Raw genomic sequence first — 19,522 nt, forward strand, 5'->3', positions numbered from 1 at the left:
TAATTAACCAGCCAGCTACATGTAATTTGTGAACACACACATGTTTATGTCTGTATGTTTGCATGTATATACATATGTTTGTATGCATGCATGTATGCATGTATGTATGTATGCATGTATGTAGGTATGTGTATATGTATGTATGTATGTATGTATGTATGTATGTATGTATGTATGTATGTATGTATGTAGGTATGCATGTATGTATGTAGGTATGCATGTATGTATGTGGGTATGTGTGTATGTAGGTATGCATGTATGTATGTATGTATGTATGCATGTATGTATGTATGTATGCATGTATGTATGTGGGTATGTGTGTATGTATGTATGTATGTATGTATGTAGGTATGCATGTATGTATGTAGGTATGCATGTATGTATGTGGGTATGTGTGTATGTATGTATGTATGTATGTATATATGTATGTATGCATGTATGTATGTATGTATGTAGGTATGCATGTATGTATATAGGTATGCATGTATGTATGTGGGTATGTGTGTATGTATCTAGGTATGCATGTATGTATGTATGTAGGTATGCATGTATGTATGTAGGTATGTGTGTATGTATGTATGTATGTATGTATGTATGTATGTAGGTATGCATGTATGTATGTAGGTGTGTGTGTATGTATGTGTGTGTATATGAATGAATGGGTGAAAGCATGTGTGTGAGAGAGAGTGTGAAAGAGAGTGAAATTCAGTGAGTGAGTGACAGTGAAAGAGTGTGAGTATGCAGGTGTATGTGAGTGAGTGCATGTACCTTTGTGTGTGCATGTGTGTGTGAATGTGTGTATGTGTATGTGTGTGCGCATGCAGGTGAATGAGTGTACATACTATCATCATTTAAACATCTGTTTTCCATGCTCTGATGAATTGAACAGACACACTTACCTAGATATCAACGCACGCATGTGTGCACACACACACACACAATATATATATATATATATATATGCCATGATAGATCGTTAGCCACTACACACATTTTTTTCTCTCCTTGTTTTTTCTGTGTCCCTTTCTGTAGAAGAGCATAGGCTCGAAACATAAAATACTTTTTCTATTCCTGAGCGTTATACTAATACATCAGTTTGTTTTGTACACCACCTGTCTTTGTCTTTTGTTTTTTTCGTAAACTCTCCCTAAATATATATATATATATATATATATATATATATATATATATATATAAGTTCAGCAAAAATTTACATTCAAATGAATATGGTACTTAATTTAGATGCACCAGAATTCTGTATGGTGTTATCCATAAAAATCCGTGGGGTGATTATAATCAAAATAAGCAACAAGAATGCCTCCGGTAATTTGGTACGATCGTTTCGTACTGCATCATTTTATTAAATGTTGTAAGTATTACAACAGTTTTAAAATGCTGAGCACTGATCAGCCAATTATAGAGGTTTTAATGGAAGAGGTTTAATGGAAAACCTCTATAATTGGCTGATGAGATTACCGGAGTCATTCTTGTTGCTTATTTTGATTATATATATATATATATATATATATATATATATATATATATATATTATGCACACCTAAATACATAATATTCATTTCAAATTTTAGCACAACGCCAGCGAGTTTGGTGGGTGAAGGTTAATCAATCATACTTATTTTATTGATCCTGAAAGAATGAAAGGCAAAGTTGACCTAAGCAGAATTTGAACTCAGAGCATAAAGACAGACAAAATGCCGTAAAGTATTTTACTCATGTGTTAGCAATTCTGTCAGCTTGCTGCCTTCACCTACATACCTAATACTGACTTCAAATTTTTGCACAAGGCCAGCAATTTCGAAGGAAGGGTTAAGTTGATTGCATCGACCCCAGTACTCAACGGGTACTTATTTTATCAACCCCAAAAGGATGAAGGGCAAAATCGACCTTGGTGGAATTTGAACTCAGAACCTGAAGATGGACATAATGCCTCTCAGCATTTCACCCGGCATGCTAATGACTCTGCCAGCTCACTGCCTTATATTGACTTCATATTTTGGTACAAGGCAAGCAAGTTGGGGAGCTGTGGGCAGTTAATTACATCAACCCCAGTGCTCAACTGGTATTTATTTTGTAGTAAAGATTGTTTGCCAACATAACATAGCAGTCCTGGTTTAGGACGAGGTTACAGTAATTTAGCCCCAGGAGACATCGTCTGCAGCTGGCTATACAACACGATCTGTGTCCTTATATTTTCGAAATATATAAAGAATCAGGTGGAGACGCAATGGCCCAGTGGTTAGGGCATTGGACTCACGGTCGTAGGATTGTGGTTTCGATTCCCAGACCGGGCATTGTGAGTGTTTATTGAGCAAAAACACCTAAAAAGCTCCACAAGGCTCTGGCAGAGGGTGGTGGCGGTCCCTGCTGTACTCTTTCACCACAACTTTCTCTCACTCTTTCTTCTGTTGACCTGCTCGCTTAGCTAAAACAATGCAAAGCACATTGTGACCAGCAATGTGTAACAACATCTGATAGCCTGATCATAAAAAAAATAATAAGGATGCAAACTGTGTCATATAGCCAGCTGGAGACGATGTTTCCTGGGGCTAAATTACAGCAACATTAGTCCTAAACCAGGACTACCATGTTATGTTGGCAAACAATCTTTACTACAAAATACTGTTGCTGAATATCTCACATTGTAAGATTTAGAAATAGTAATTTTCTGGTACTTATTTTATTGACCCCAAAAGGACTGGCAGAATTTGAACTCAGAACTCAGAATCTAAAGATGGACGAAATGCCACTTAGCATTATTGTTTATATTTAGAATTACATATATATGAGGGTACCAGAATATTTTTAAGTGGTTAAGCCTCTATGGGTCTTAATCCAGCTCTGATTACATATGTGATATACATATAATATACAGGGTTGGCCAAAAGTCACTCCACAGTAAATCAAAATTCCATAAATACTTAATATTCAGTTTTATTTATTCATTCTTTTGTGGAAGATGCCCCCAGGTGAGAAGTGGGCTGATCCACTACTAATAAATAGTGGACTGACATAGTCAGTAGTGTCAGTCAGCAAGGTACACTGTTCAGGCCAGTCCCGCAGAGACAATGAGGATTCATAGCTCACACAGTCACTGATATATAGTTGTAGGACATAAAAGTGGCAACAAGAATGAGATCTAAGATCACCATCCACTGACAAGTGAGACCATAACCCGTGGCCTCTACCTGGGGTGTAGCCAGTCCACTTATGCATACCTTTCCTTCTTGGGACACAAACTCTACTTGTGAAGACCTGTTGAGGCAAGTGAAAATCAAAATCAAAATTGAAATCGATCAACATCAATGGAAATTGTAGCTGTGATAGCAGTGCCAGTGGCACATAAGAGAACCATCAGAACGTGGCCGTTGCCAGCGCCGCCCCGACTGGCCTCCGTGCTGGTGGCATGTAAAAAGCACCATCCGATCATGGCCGTTGCCAGCCTCACCCGGCCTCCGTGCCGGTGGCATGTAAAAAGCACCATCCGATCGTGGCCATTGCCAGCCTCGCCTGGACTCGTGCCGGTGGCGCGTAAAAAGCACCATCCGATCATGGCCGTTTGCCAGCCTCATCTGGCACCTGTGCCGGTGGCATGTAAAAATCACCCACTACACTCATGGAGTGGTTGGCGTTAGGAAGGGCATCCAGCCGTAGAAACATTGCCAGATCAGACTGGAGCCTGGTGAAGCCTTCTGGCTTCCCTGACCCCAGTCGAACCGTCCAACCCATGCTAGCATGGAAAGCGGACGCTAAACGATGATGATGATGATGATGGATCAGGAAAAGGTGTCCTCACACATACAGCCAATCAATTACAGCACTGGGGGACTATCTTATTAATTACGATTTCAAAATGTATGTATGTATGTATGTATGTATGTATGTATGTATTTTTGCCTTTGAAGAAATTGTGACAACACATTCCAGATATGAATGTTTACAAGGACATCAGTTTGAACAATTTTCATGATGTTTCATATTTAGATGCATTTATTAAATTCATTCAGTTGTTAAACATAAATAAATCTTGGAACTAAATGGTTTTTATTCACTGTCAGGTGACTTTTGGCCAACCCTGCAGATGTATTATACTCTTTAACTTGTTTCAGTCATTTGACTGTGGCCATGCTGGAGCACCGCCTTTAGTCAAGCAAATTGACCCCAAGACTTATTCTTTGTAAGCCTAGTACTTATTCTATCTGTACTGGGCTTACAAAGAATAAGTCCCGGGGTCGATTTGCTCGTCTAAAGGCGGTGCTCCAGCATGGCCACAGTCAAATGACTGAAACAAGTAAAAGAGAAAGAGAAAGAGATATATTGAATAATGTATTCCAGGTACACTAAACCAAAAAAAAAAAAAAATGTAGAGATTGTCATAGTTGGAATTCCTTTGAGTCTGGGCTGAAACGTCTTGTTTTAAAGTCCTTGTATGGGGCACAAAATGTTGTCCAGGGTGGAAGATGTGGTTGAGCACATTAATTCAGAATGAAATTATGATCAACTTTTTTGTTTAACCATAGCCACCTTATGCTGTTACATTTTAAGAGATCGGGGTGTCTGTTGATGTAGAATCCACTGCTACTTTAAAACAGGTCGAGTGACTATGTAGAAAGCTCTTGTCCACAGGCTTGTAAAGTGAGCATTACTACTAACAAACCTTATATGGTGCGAAGCCATTTTCTTCATTAGAACAACAAGCAATTTAATCATTACTGTAATAGCCAACAGTGAGAAGAGTAGAGAGTCAGCGGGGGGGGGGGCATCAGTCGGGGGGGGGGGAGGGGGGTAGATCTGGTTTCCAAGTTTTTTGTTTTCATAATGAAATAATAGTTGTGTGTGTTTCAGAATGTATCTTCTGCACTGAAATTTCCACCAATCCTTCATGGTCAAACCACACCTCATGTAATTTAGCAGAGGCGGAGTGGTTCTCTAATATTTCATGATTGTTATTCAACATAGTAATCCACAACCCTCACAGCTTCATTTTTTTTTTTCTACAAACCCTCTTTTGTTCCCCTCTCTCCTTTTCCCCTTCTCTCTGTTTCCTTCTCTCTCTCTCTCTCTCTCTCTATCTCTCTTCCTTTCTCTTTTGCTCTCTCTTATTTGAATGAGTTAATAAGTTTGGGATAATGATTTGAGTGCGTGGGTGGGTGGAAGAGACCTGTTGGGTTTGGTTGAGTGAGTAATTGAATAGGTGATAGGTGACAGAAAAGGTTTGGCTGGTAGTGTGAATGGATTTGAATGGGGTATCTATGTGAAAAGGTTTGGGTAGGTATTTGTGGGGCATAGAAAAAAATGTATGTGTGTGTTTGCTTATGACTGATACAATATGTTTGCTTTAACTAAATATAATGGCCCAATATTTCAGCGAAGGGTTAGAGAAGCTGTGATGTTTGTGATGTTCATAAAAATCATTGATTATAAGAAGAATGTTGCTCTGTACCCTCAAAATGTCTATATGACTAATACAAAAAATAGTAGATATTATTTGAAGTAATAGAAAAAGCTGCTTATTAATTTGGTTGGAATTAAGTAACTCTTACTAAAAGAATGCAATTATTAAAGTCTGTTCAGATTGGAACCTGGTGCAGCTATCTGGCTCACCAACCCTCAGTCAAATCGTCCAACCCATGCCAGCATGGAAAGCAGACATTAAATGATGATGATGATGATGATGATGATGATGATGATGATGATGATGATGGTGGTGGTGATGGTGGTGGTGGTGGTGGCGGCGGCCGCAGCGGTGGTGGTGGTGGCGATGATGATGATGATGATGAAAATTCTTAAAAATTCTAATTTTAATATAGTTTTATCAAGATGTGGTTTTCAAGTTTCTTTTCAACTCAACAATTAACAGTTAATTCACTGCAAATCTTATGTAGCAAGATAACCTTTTTTAACACATCTTACTGCCTTCTCTGTCTCTCTTTCCATCTCATCTTTGTTTATATATTTCCAGTAGTTAATTCCTTTGCTAAAACCTCTTTCGTACATGTTACCATAGTTCATGTGACAGACATGAATAAAAAATATCATTTCCCATCTCTGTACATCTGTTGTTGTATGTTTATATAAGTTATTAACATTAAAGTACATGTGTGTGTGTGTGTGTGTACATGCGTGCATGCATGTGTGTGTGTGTGCTTCAACAGGAAAGAAATAAGTTATACAATCACATGTGTTGGAACCAAGAGTAAGTTTTTCAATGCAATTTTTTTCCAGCTAGATCCCCTAACATGTTTATGGTACCTTGCAAAAGAGAAAACTTTGAACATCAGAGACTCTGAGTCTGCAATTTTTTTTTAATAAAAACATCTTTTTTTTAAATAACAAACTAATTACAGAATCTACAAGCACAGTACTATCTTTTTTCCAGCAAGTGAAATATATATTATACAAAATACAGACATGGCTCTATGGTAAGAAGCTTGCTTCCCAACCACATGGGTTCAGGTTCAGTTCCAATGAATGGCACCTTGGGCAAGTGTCTTCTACTATAGCCTCAGGCCAACCAATCCCTTGTGAGTCGATTAGGTAGGCAGAAACTGAAAGGCGGCGAGCTGGCAGAAACGTTAGCATGCTGGGCGAAATGCTTTGTGGTATTTCGTTTGCTGTTACGTTTTGAGTTCAAATTCTGCCAAGGTCGACTTTGCTTTTCATCCTTTCGGGGTCGATAAATTAAGTACCAGTTGCACACTGGGGTCAATGTAATCGACTTAATCCCTTTGTCTGTCCTTGTTTGACCCCTCTGTGTTTAACCCCTTGTGTGCAAAAGAGAAATAAGAGACTGAAAGATCATCATATATGCATATATATATGTGTGTGTGTGTATGTGTGTGTGTGGTCCCACCCATGCCAGCATAGAAGGCGGTATATGTATGTGTATTTTTGCTTGTGTCTGTGTTTGTCCCCCTACCATTGCTTGACAACCAATGTTGGTGTGTTTATGTCCCTGTAATTTAGCGGATTCACCAAAAAAGACCAATAGAATAAGTACTAGGCTTAAAAAGAATAAGTCCTGGGGTCAATTTCTTCAACTAAAACCCTTTAAGGCAGTGCTCCAGCAAGGCCACAGTCTAATGACTGAAACATGTAACAGAATAACACACATTTTAAATGCAAATGAAATAAGACATGCACTTCAAATGGAAACAAAATATACTCATATACAAAACAAAATATATTTATATACAATTATTATGAAGAGGTACATGGCTTGGTGGTTAATGTGTTGGACTCATGATTGTAAGATTGTGGTTTAAATTCCTGGACCAGGAAGTGCATTGTGTTCTTGAGCAAAATATTTCATGTTGCTCAAGTCCACTCAGCTAGCAAAAATGAGTAATCCTGCAATGGACTGGCATCCTTTCCAGGTGAGTAATATGTACGCCACAGAAACTGGGAAACCAGCCCTTATGAGTCAGTATGACTTTGGAAGAATTTTTATTCCATCTTTTTTATGCAATTATTATACAAAAAATATATTTATACACTTTAAATATGGATTTTTCGACTTTACCCAACAAAGTGGATACTCAAAACCTCTGTGATTTACATAAACATAGCAAACATGTACACATACAAAGAAAAACACATGCATTTCATTTGCCACTAAGGTGACAAACATTTGGGAAAAAACTTGTAAGAGTGATCTGAAATTATAGCAGGTAGGATGAAATAGATTTCAAATTATCCCTGATGGTAATTTGAAATCAATTTTAAGTTACATGGACATAAACACACCAACATTGGTTGTCAAGCAATGGTGGGAAGACAAACACAGACACAAGCATAGATACATATATATCATCATCATTACTATCGTCTAATGTCCGCCTTCTATGCTGACATGGGTGGGACCATATATATATATATATATATATATTTGGGGCTGGCCGGATCGGAGCGATCTCAAGATTAATCAGCTGAAATTGCGAGGATGATCCGGTTCTTGACTGAAGATTAGAGGCTTCGAATGACCCGTCCGTTTTTTTGTGTTGTCTATTTGAATGTTTTGTGTTCTTGTCCCATTTTGTATTTTTATATATATATATATTATATATATATATATATATATATATATAAAAATATATATATATACATATATATATATATATATATGTTTGTTCCTTCTCAAGCCATGCCTGGCTCATAAGGGCCGGTTTCCCGGTTTCTGTGGCATATAGGTCCCCCACTTGGATGGGACGCCGGTCTTGTCGCAGGTGAGCTGCAAGATGCAGGAAGAAAGAGTGAGAGAAAGTTACTGGAAGGTCAGCTGAATAGAGAGGCCAAAACCAGTCAGTTTGAACATAAAACTTATGGAATATTTGGGCCAGTTATGGTCAGTATAAATGCTAAAAGGTTAAAATGAAGTATAAATAGTATAATGGTAAAGGGTATAGATCCCTTTACCATCATACTATTATACTTAAGGTGGTGAGCTGGCAGAAATGTTATAGCATGCTGGGCGAAATGCTTTGCGGTATTTCGTCTGCCGCTAGTTCTGAGTTCAAATTCCGCCGAGGTCGACTTTGCCTTTCATCCTTTCAGGGTCAATTAAATAAGTAACAGTTACACACTGGGGTCGATATAATCGACTTAATCCGTTTGTCTGTCCTTGTTTGTCCCCTCTGTGTTTAGCCCCTTGTGGGTAGTAAAGAAATAGGTAAAGGGTATAGATCCCCTTTGGTCACAAATGACCATAAGATTGCTCCTAGAAAGTTCCCCTTTGAGGCACAAGTCCAGGCAAGGTTGTTTCTGGAAGACAGGCAGTCACTCATGCATACCAGTCTTGCTTTTCCGCACCACTGAAGTTGTCCAAGTTGTGCAAAGGCTGACACAGCAACTCATTTCTACAGCTGAATGAATAAGAGCAATGGGAAATAAAGTTTCTTGCTCAAGAACATAACATACAGCTCGGTTCAGGAATTGAACTCGCAACTTCATGATTGTAAGCCTGACACCACTGAGGTAATCCAAAATTATATTCTTTTGGCTATAGTATTTCTACTGTTGTAGTGTATTCTCAAGGGTAAGATATATATATATATATATATATATATATACTAGCACTATGACCTGGCAATGCCAGGTCATAATGCTAGTGCATGCATATACAGCTGCGTGCATGTGCACATACACACGAGTACTGTCCAAATCTCCGAATAATCACATACAGCTAGCTGGCATTGAATTGACGTATCAAGTTTCAGGCATTCTGATTGGGTTTTGGATAGAAAATTCACAAAAAAGTCACTTCTATTGATTTTTGTAATGGCTTTGCGGGGTGACTGGGGAAATGTAAAGATGTGCACGACCACCCTTAGATAGTTTTGAATGACCATAGAAAGTGCGAGCCCTCTAACTGAAAAATTGTGGATTTGTATAAAGGACACATACGCAGACATTTTGCTGTTTATATATATAGAGATGACTGTACTTGCTTTTGTTAGCCACACAAAAATCATTACCACACCCATTTTTTACACAACTAAACATTTGAATAGTTTGACAAAATGAAAAAATGGCATTCACTTGCTGAGAAAAGTAAAATATTCATGGAACAACAATTCAGAAATCTCATAACTCACGATGTTATTATGGACCAGCTCAAAAATCATCAATTTTCATACAGTTTATCTAGGACAAATCAACCTAGTGAATATCATAAATCTAACTAAATTCACTGGATAATTTTTGATTTATCACTGCAGGCCAGAAAACTTATATATTATGTTATTATACTATACACACACACAGATTTTAACAGGAGACTATCTTTTATCTTTTTTTTAATATCTTTTGCTTGTTTCAAGCCATTAGATTGTGGCCATGCTGGAGCACCGCCTTGAACTTTTTTTTTTGTTTTTGTTAAGCCTGGTACTTATTCTATTGGTCTCTTTTGCCAAACAGCTAAGTTGTGGGGATGCAAACACACCGACACTGATTGTCAAGCAGTAAGGGGACAAACCCAGATACAAAGACACACACATGCACACACATACACACACACACACACACACATATACAATGGGCTTATTTCAGTTTCCGTCTACAAAATTGACTCACAAGGCTTTGGTCAGCCCAGGGCTATAGTAGAAGACACTTGCCACACAGCGGGACTGAACCCAGAACCATGTGGTTGGGAAGCAAGTGTCTTACCATGCAGTAACAACATCTTCATATGGAATCTATTTTCAGTATAGCAAACTGACTCTGATGTAACTTATTGGACTCAGTATAGCAAACTGACTCTGATGTAACTTAATGGACTCAGTATAGCAAACTGACTCTGATGTAACTTCATGGACTCAGTATAGCAAACTGACTCTGATGTAACTTCATGGACTCAGTATAGCAAACTGACTCTGATGTAACTTAATGGACTCAGTATAGCAAACTGACTCTGATGTAACTTAATGGACTCAGTATAGCAAACTGACTCTGATGTAACTTCATGGACTCAGTATAGCAAACTGACTCTGATGTAACTTTATGGACTCAGTATAGCAAACTGACTCTGATGTAACTTCATGGACAGGATGTTTGATTTACAATCATAAGTTTGTGGTTCACCTACTGGATTGGGCAACATGATGTGTCCTTGAGCAGGGTACTTCCTTTCATATTGCTCCTGTCTAATCAGCTGTGATGGGTACCACCCAAGTGCTGATTAATATCAATCTGTCACCCATCCAGCTATTATATACTGAATGTTCTGCTGAGTCAAGGGTACGGAGAGCAGAAGGACAGTGGTGGGGGTAGTCTATGTCTATTTGAAACCACATAAGCACCTAAAACAATCATCAAAAGCACGGTACATGCTACCAAGCAATACTTGTTTATGAGTGACAGCTGGTTGTCATGCATGTACTTTTGTTACTCTGAAATGACAGACAATGGAATATGAATATATAAATTTGCACCAAGTAGATTAAGGCCGAATCAACTCAGCTAACATGGTTAATACCATGACAGAATATACCTAGAGGACCCTGTAAAGTGGATGATAAATGAACAGAGACAACATAGGGTCAAGAAGAACCTTTGTTTCAACTAAGGACATGACAACATCACTTGGTTTTACTCTTTTACTTGTTTCAATCATTTGACTGCAGCCATGCTGGAGCACTGCCTTTAGTTGAGCAACTCAAGCCCGGGACTTATTCTTTGTAAGCCCAGTACTAATTCTATCAGTCTCTTTTGCCGAACCACTAAGTGACGGGGACATAAACACACCAGCATCGATTGTCAAGCAATGCTAGGGGGACAAACACAGATACACAAACATACACGTACACATACATATACGACAGGCTTCTTTCAGTTTCCGTCTACCAAATCCACTCACAAGGCATTGGTCGGCCCGAGGCTATAGTAGAAGACACTTACCCAAGGTGCCACGCAGTGGGACTGAACCCGGAACCATGTGGTTGGTAAGCAAGCTACTTACCACATTAAAATACACTCTGTACAAATTGTTAAGTGGTTGATGTGAGGAATAGCAACCACTATAGAGCTTACCACTTAGGCCCTTCACTCCTAATAGCAACTTTTCTCCACTGTTCCTGATTCCGAGCTGTCTTTTCTGTTTCTTTCCAGTTGGATTCTTACTTTTTCAGTTCTACCTCAGTATCTCATCTAAAGCTCTTTTTAGGATATCCTTTCTTCTGCTTCTTTTGTAGGTTCCAGGTCAGGACCCTGAAGAAAGGTCCAGTTGGTTTTTGAATTGTTATTGATGTTTCTGTAACTTTGCACTTTTCTAGTCTGATGTCATATTTTTTTATATTACTATGTCCAGGTTCCAACCCAGGCCACAGTCACAAAGACCACCCACCACACTTCTCGATCCCTCATCTCTGCCTCGAGGTCCTGGATACATTTCAAACCAGTGTCTGCGATCAAGTTGTCAATGTAAGCCTCACAACATTTTCCTCTTCTAACATCACTCATCACCATGAAGTGGGTTCCACAAGACTAATTTGGATGTTTCCAGTTCAGGGTGGCAACACACAGTGACCAGACAGTTGCAGCCATCTTTGTCTGACCTTCTTGCTAACTTTCAGCAGGTTTCCATAAAGGCATTCATTTGTCATATGTTGCTGCCATTTCACATTTAGGGCCCATTTGTAGCATCCTTGTGTAGCATCCATTTAGCCCATTTGATAATTTCGTTTTTGGTGTCTATGTTTTACTGTCATATCATACCTATTTCTTTACTACCCATGAGGGGCTAAACACAGAGAGGACAAACAAGGACAGACACACGGATTAAGTCAATTATATCGACCCCAGTGCGTAACTGGTACTTATTTAATCGACCCCGAAAGGATGAAAGGCAAAGTCAACCTCGGCGGAGTTTGAACTCAGAACGTAACGGCAGATGAAATACAGCTACGCATTTCGCCCTGCGTGCTAACAATTCTGCCAGCTCGCCGCCTTGTTTCTATTTAACCACTGTAACACCCTGTCATATCATACCACTACTTCAGGAAGTACATATTTGTCTGACCTCTATCCCTTGATCTGTCTAGCATGGGAAGCCCCTACAAGAAGCTTGTGCTCCACTGGCATAGCTCTTAGACACACAAGACACCATACTGCACAACAACAAGGACTGGACCTTGTAGTGGAACTAGTCATAGAAGCTGTACCAAAAATGACATGTACAAGTGAGGCATGATCATCTAATCCATCTTTGAGAGCAAGAATTCTGAATAAGATTTGGAAAATGACAAACCGTCCAACACGTATCAGCATAGAAAACAGGAACGATCCTTTCTAAAATAAGCATAAGGCCTGAAATTGTTTCTTTTTTTTTTTTTTAGTAGGAGAGGGGGTGGGGCAAATCAATTACATCAAACCCAATGTTCAACTGGTACTTAATTTATCAGCCCCAAAAGGATGAAAGGTAAAGTTGTACTCAGCAGAACTTGAACTCAAAAAGTAAAGACAAACTAAATGCCACTAAGCGTTTTGTCCAGCATGCTAATGATTCCACCACCTCACCACCTTATGGAAAGCAATAATAGCAATGACAAGAGGTGACAGTATGTTTCATAAACTTTCTTGCTAAGTCATTTGTTCCTTTTGAAATTTTGAAGCATGTAAAGAGTATGTACTTAACTATATAAATAGACTGTATAATGAAAAGCAAAGTTAACTTTGGTAGTATTTGAACTCAGAATATAAAGACCCAGATGAATGGTCACTGAGCATTTTGTCCAACATGCTAACAATTCTGCAAGGTCATGACCCCAATAATAATATTAATGATGATGATGATGATGATGACGATGACGATGACGACGACGACGACGACGATGATGATGATTTCTAATTGATGTATCAATACCAGCAGATGACAACGTTTCTCTAAAAGAAATGGAGAAACTTTCAAAATACAAAGATCTGGAAATAGAGGTAACTCAAATGTGGAATCTACAAACAGAAACAATTCCTATCATAATAAGGTGCATTAGGCATGATAAAAAAATATTCAGACAAATACATAACAAAAACACCAGGAGTTACAAACACATATAACATACAGAAAATTGCACTACTGGGCACTGCCCACATCCTACGCAAAACACTTTCAATACAGTAACCATCAGAGCATCACAGCAAACCACAGCTAATACCCAAGGCACACAGAGATGCGCTCGGTAGTGAAGTGAAAGCATGCTATAAAAATAAAACTACTGAGTGATAATAATAATAATAACAATAATAATAATAATAATAATAATAATAATAATAATAATATAATAATAACAAGAGCGCTCAGAGAGTGCAAACTTCTGCCAAGGCAACACCAACATCCTCTCAATGATTAGCCGGAGATGATTTTTAAAATATCTGAAATAAGCTTGACTGCTTTCTCAAATGAGAATACTAAAAATAAACCCAACTGCTCTCAAAAATTAAGTAAAAAAATGGAAAAATAATCCAGAATCCTTGTCCGGTACCTGATCGATCCCAATGCTAGTCATGGAATGTGAAGGTGAGTGTGCAGGCCGTGTTTGTATTGCTGTGTGTGTGTCATCTGCAGTGGGAACAGGGACAGTTTTCTTTATGAATACTTTTTTTAGTCTATCCACTGATATAGTTTCTTTACAACCATTAAGGTCTATAGTGAAAAATTTATCCGTGCATGAAAGAAAACAGAAAGGACCTGCATACGGTGCTGTTAACAGAGATTCAACAACATCGTTGCGCACAAAAAAATGAGCCCAAGAAGTAAAGCTTCCTTCAAGGCAGAGCTAGAAATGCAATTGTCAAGTAGGTAAGAGGTTTTAAACAGGAGCGATATATTCATAATTGGTAAAACTAAAAATTGTCAAGTATAAATTAAATTTATTATTGTTAGTGAATATGTTAGTGTTATTTAATTTCTGAAAAGTTTTGCTGCTGTTTGTTTACGTAGTTTGATTTCTTTATCCATCAGTTTCTACCAAGGTAGAGAACGCGAGTAAAATTAATAACGGGGAAACAAAAATGAAACTTTGGAAACAGCAATGCCACCATAACTTACATAGAAACCATGAGCATGCTTTCAAGGGAGATAATCAGAGAAAGACTTGAAAGTGAACGTAAGATCATAATACTTCATGTAAAGTAGAGTAAATATAGCAAATAATCCAGAATCTTTGTCCAGTACTGGATCAATCCCAAAATCTAATCAGTTTGTGCCAGTCATGAGGCCAAACATCCTTGAAAGTTTCATCTGAATCTATCCACTGGTTCTTGAGATATCTTGTCTACAGACAAACAAGCAAACAAACACAACGGAAAACAATACCCCTGCCTTCGCTAAGGCAGAGGTAAGAATCCTTTCTACAATAAGGGCACAAGGCCTGAAATTTGGAAGGAGTGGGGCCAGTCGATTACATCAACCCCAGTGCTTCATTTGCGCCAAATTTATCAACTACAAAAGGATGAAATGCAAAGTCAACCTCAGCGGAATTTGAACTCAGAACGTAGCGATGGGTGAAATACCACTAAGCATTTCGTCTTGTGTGCTAACGACTCTGCCAGCTCACCACCTTAATAATAACAATAATAATAAGTAAAAAAATGCACACTTCAGTTTAGCACTTCCTACTGCTTAAAGTCATGAGCTGAATCTCTTAATGGTATCTATTCACAATTAGGCAGACTGAGCCAGTATGTGATTGAGTATATTGGCCTTGGCCTAGCCTTTGTAAACAGCATCACTGACACAATACACAGGATCAAATTTTGAATCCAGAAAACTGAGATTTTAGCCGATTTGGCCAGCTGCAAGTTCTTAATAAAATATAGACATTGTTTTTCAACCATTTCTCAGCTAACCTAATTCTCATGTCATTTGTTCATTTGTTTACACTATTTACTTATTTATCTAAGGAGTGAGGAATTTAAAGCCAATTAAGTTTCATTTATCTCACACCTTGACACAATTTAAACCTGGAAACTATATGTATGCATATATATATATATATATATATATATATATATATATATATATATATATATATATATATATATACATATATACATATATACATATATATATATATGTATATATATATATATATATATATATATATATCTGTCTTCTACCAAGAAATCTAATGCTTACAGCTTAGTTTTTTTTCTTGGGGCTGGCCGAGTTGGAGCAAATATCAGAATTGAACAGCCGAAATTTGCTATGATGATTCGGTGTCTGACTGAAGATTGAAGGCTTCGAATGATTTGTCTGTGTTCCGTGTTCGTCCCTTCCTGTATTTCACGTTCATTATATATAAAAACATTCATTCTTATATATATATATATATATATATATATATATATATATATATGTCTGTGCATGTGTGTGTGTGTATTGCTGTAAATTTTTCACTCCTTAAATAAACAGGAATAAATGTGGTCGTGCAGTAATATGTTAGCTTTTCAATTCGCTTTCAAGCTACATGGTTTTTAGTTCAATCCCATTGCATGTGGCACCTTAGGCGAGTGTCTTCTACTATAGCCTTAGGCCAAACAAAAGCCTTATGAAAGAAGCCTATCATGTGTGTGTGTGTGTGTGGTGTGTGTGTAAACCAACATGTAGCCATACAATCTTCCATGAAATCATGTTTGACCATGGGGGTAATGTAATATTACCTTGCTTGGGAACAGACGATGGTTGGTGAAGGGAAGAGCATTCAGCTGTAGAAAAAATCTACTTCACAGGAGGATGCTTTCTGACCCACACAAACATGGAAAAATGAATGTTAGGAAACAATGAACATGTGATGATGATGATGATGACGACGACAATGATGATGACAATGATGATGATGACGATGATGATGATGATGATGACAATGATGATGACAATGATGATGATGATAATGATGATGACAATGATGATGATGATAATGATGATGACAATGATGATGATGATAATGATGATGACAATGATGATGATGATAATGATGATGACAATGATGATGATGATAATGATGATGACAATGATGATGATGACAATGATGATGACAATGATGATGATGACGATGATGATGACAATGATGATGATGATGATGATGATGATGACAATGACGATGATGATGACGACGACAATGATGATGATGACAATGATGATGATGATAATGATGATGATGACAATGACGATGATGATGACGACGACAATGATGATGACAATGATGATGACAATGATGATGACAATGATGATGATGATGATGACAATGATGACGACGACAATGATGATGACAATGATGATGATGACGATGATGATGACAATGATGATGATGATAATGATGATGATGACAATGACGATGATGATGGTAACTGTGTGTGTAAATTTGTGTGTGTGTGTGCATGTGTGTGTGTGAGTGTGTGTGTGTACTTCCTAAGACCACACACCGTTCTCTATCCTTATTCCACATTCCTAAATATTCAATTGATTTCTTTGTTTCTACTTTAATTATTTACTTTCGCTGACTGTTTTGGTAATTTTGCGGCTTGTTTTGAATATAATTATTTCTCACACGCAAAGAAGAAGAAGAAGAAAAAGGAGGAGGAGGAAGAGGAGAAGGAACACCACTGCCACCATCTGTAAACTCAACAGTAAAGCTATTTTGATTTTGAATGGAGCCCAGTTTACAGAGAAGGTCTCAAATCTCTGGAGAGTGAGTGGTTGAATGAGATTTTGCATATGGAAACTTGCATGGCTGGTGATAAATTTAGCTTATAAATCAAGTGACTGTGTCTGGGTACATTTGTATTTGTGTATACCAATATATATATATATACATACATAACATACATACATACATATATATATATATATATATATATATATATATATATATATATATATATATATATACATACATATACATACACACACAACACACTGCATATATAAACACATGTACATATATACAACATATATAATATATACAAATATATGTCTATACATACATACATACATACATACATACATACATACATACATATATATATATACACACATATGTATATATGTATATATATATGTGTGTGTGTGTGTGTGTGTGTATGTGTGTGTGTATACATATGTATGTGTGTATATATAAATACACACACACATACACATATATATATTCATTTATGTATGATGTAAACACACACAAACTCATATACATCAAGTATGTATGTATATATATATGTGTGTGTATATATGTGTGTGTATACATATGTATGTGTGTATATATAAATACACACACACATACACATATATATATATTCATTTATGTATGATATAAACAAACACAAACTCACATACATCATCATACAAACATACATACATATATGAATATATATGTATTTGTGTGCGTATACATACATGTGAGTGTGTGTGTGCATACATGTGTGTGTATGTATGTATGGGTATATGTGTGTACATTTATTTATCTCACGCACTAAACGCAATAAAGGGAAAAAAAAAAACATTTTAGGAACAGGTTTATTTATCAGAATTTAAGCAATGGAAGAAAAAAACAAATAAAAATATGACGAAAAATATAGAAATTTTATGAAGTTTTATGGCTTTAGTCAAAGGACAGCATAACCCACAGATTGATATAAATGCAGGATTAAATATCTTGAGAATAACATCAGGTTGTGTTGATAAGTTGTCGGTGTAATTGTGGGTTTGTGCAATATCCTGTTTAGATATCTGTTGGGAAAAGATATTGAGTTCATCAGAGAATGTTACCTCTGTGTGGTAAGTAGCTTGCTTACTGACCACATGGCTTAGGATACAGTTCTACTGCGTGGCACCTTGGGCAAGTGTCTTCTACTATAGCCTCAGGCCGACCAAAGGCTTGTGAGTGGATTTGGTAGACGGAAACTGAAAGAAGCCCGTCGTATATATGTATATATATATATGTGTATGTGTGTATGTGTGTGTATGTGTTTGTGTGTCTGTGTTTGTCCTCCCAACATCGCTTGACAATCTATGCTGGTGTGTTTATGTCCCCGTAACTTAGCGGTTCAGCAAAAGAGTCCGATAGAATAAGTACTAGGCTTACAAAGAATAAGTCCTGGGGTCAGTTTGCTCGACTAAAGGTGGTGCTCCAGCATGGCCACAGTCAAATGACTGAAACAAGTAAAAGAGTAAAAGAATAACACTGATATACAGGTATTCTGCTCTGAGAGAAATTTATCTCATATCACCTTACTTCCATGATACTGAAATTAAGTGCTGAGTCTTAAAAGCCCTCAGTGATACTCGGGCAATATTATGGTGTACATTAATTGTTGTATAACTGCTTTGTTCACATTCTACCACTAGTGCAGCTCTATCTCCATGAGTCTTTCGGTCCAATGTACTTGGATTACAACACACCAGTTTATTGCTTGTATGTTGTAGTGAGCAACTCTCCTGCATCTTACACTCATTGACTAACGATCACTACCCTCAACGATGACAGTAACTTCCATCATTTAAAGCAAGGATCCTGTACACTCATCACCATCATTTAACGTCTGCTTTCCATGCTAGCATGGGTTGGACAATTTGACTGAGCACTGGTGAACCAGATGGCGGCACCAGGCTCCAATCTGATCTGGCAGAGTTTCTACAGCTGGATGCCCTTCCTAATGCCAACCACTCCGAGAGTGTAGTGGGTGCTTTTACGTGCCTCCGGCACGAGGGCAAGTCAGGCGGTACAGGCAACAGCCATGCTCAAATGGTGTTTTTTACATGCCGCCTGCACAGGAGCCACTCCAGTGGCACTGGCAATGACCTCGCTCGAATGTTTTTTCACGTGCCACCGGCACAAGTGCCAGTAAGGCAACGCTGGTAACACTCATGCTCGAATGGTGCTTTTTACGTTCCACAGGCATGGAAGCCAGTCAGCTGCTCTGGCAGCGATCATGCTCGGATGGTACTCTTAGCGCTCCACTAACACAGATGCCAGTCATCAAAATCTATTATTATTCATTCATCTCTCTATATCTATATATA

The 19,522-nt window shown here is 37.7% G+C and overlaps 1 protein-coding gene across 1 annotated transcript in view; it reads right to left on the reverse strand.

Moving 5' to 3' along the window:
* Nucleotides 1-19,522, reverse strand: part of LOC115221503 (protein phosphatase 1 regulatory subunit 12A) — a 414,153-nt gene that overhangs the window by 351,456 nt on the left and 43,175 nt on the right. The window lies entirely within an intron of this gene.

This window comes from Octopus sinensis, linkage group LG18 (assembly GCF_006345805.1).
Source record: "Octopus sinensis linkage group LG18, ASM634580v1, whole genome shotgun sequence".
Lineage (NCBI taxonomy): Eukaryota > Metazoa > Mollusca > Cephalopoda > Octopoda > Octopodidae > Octopus > Octopus sinensis.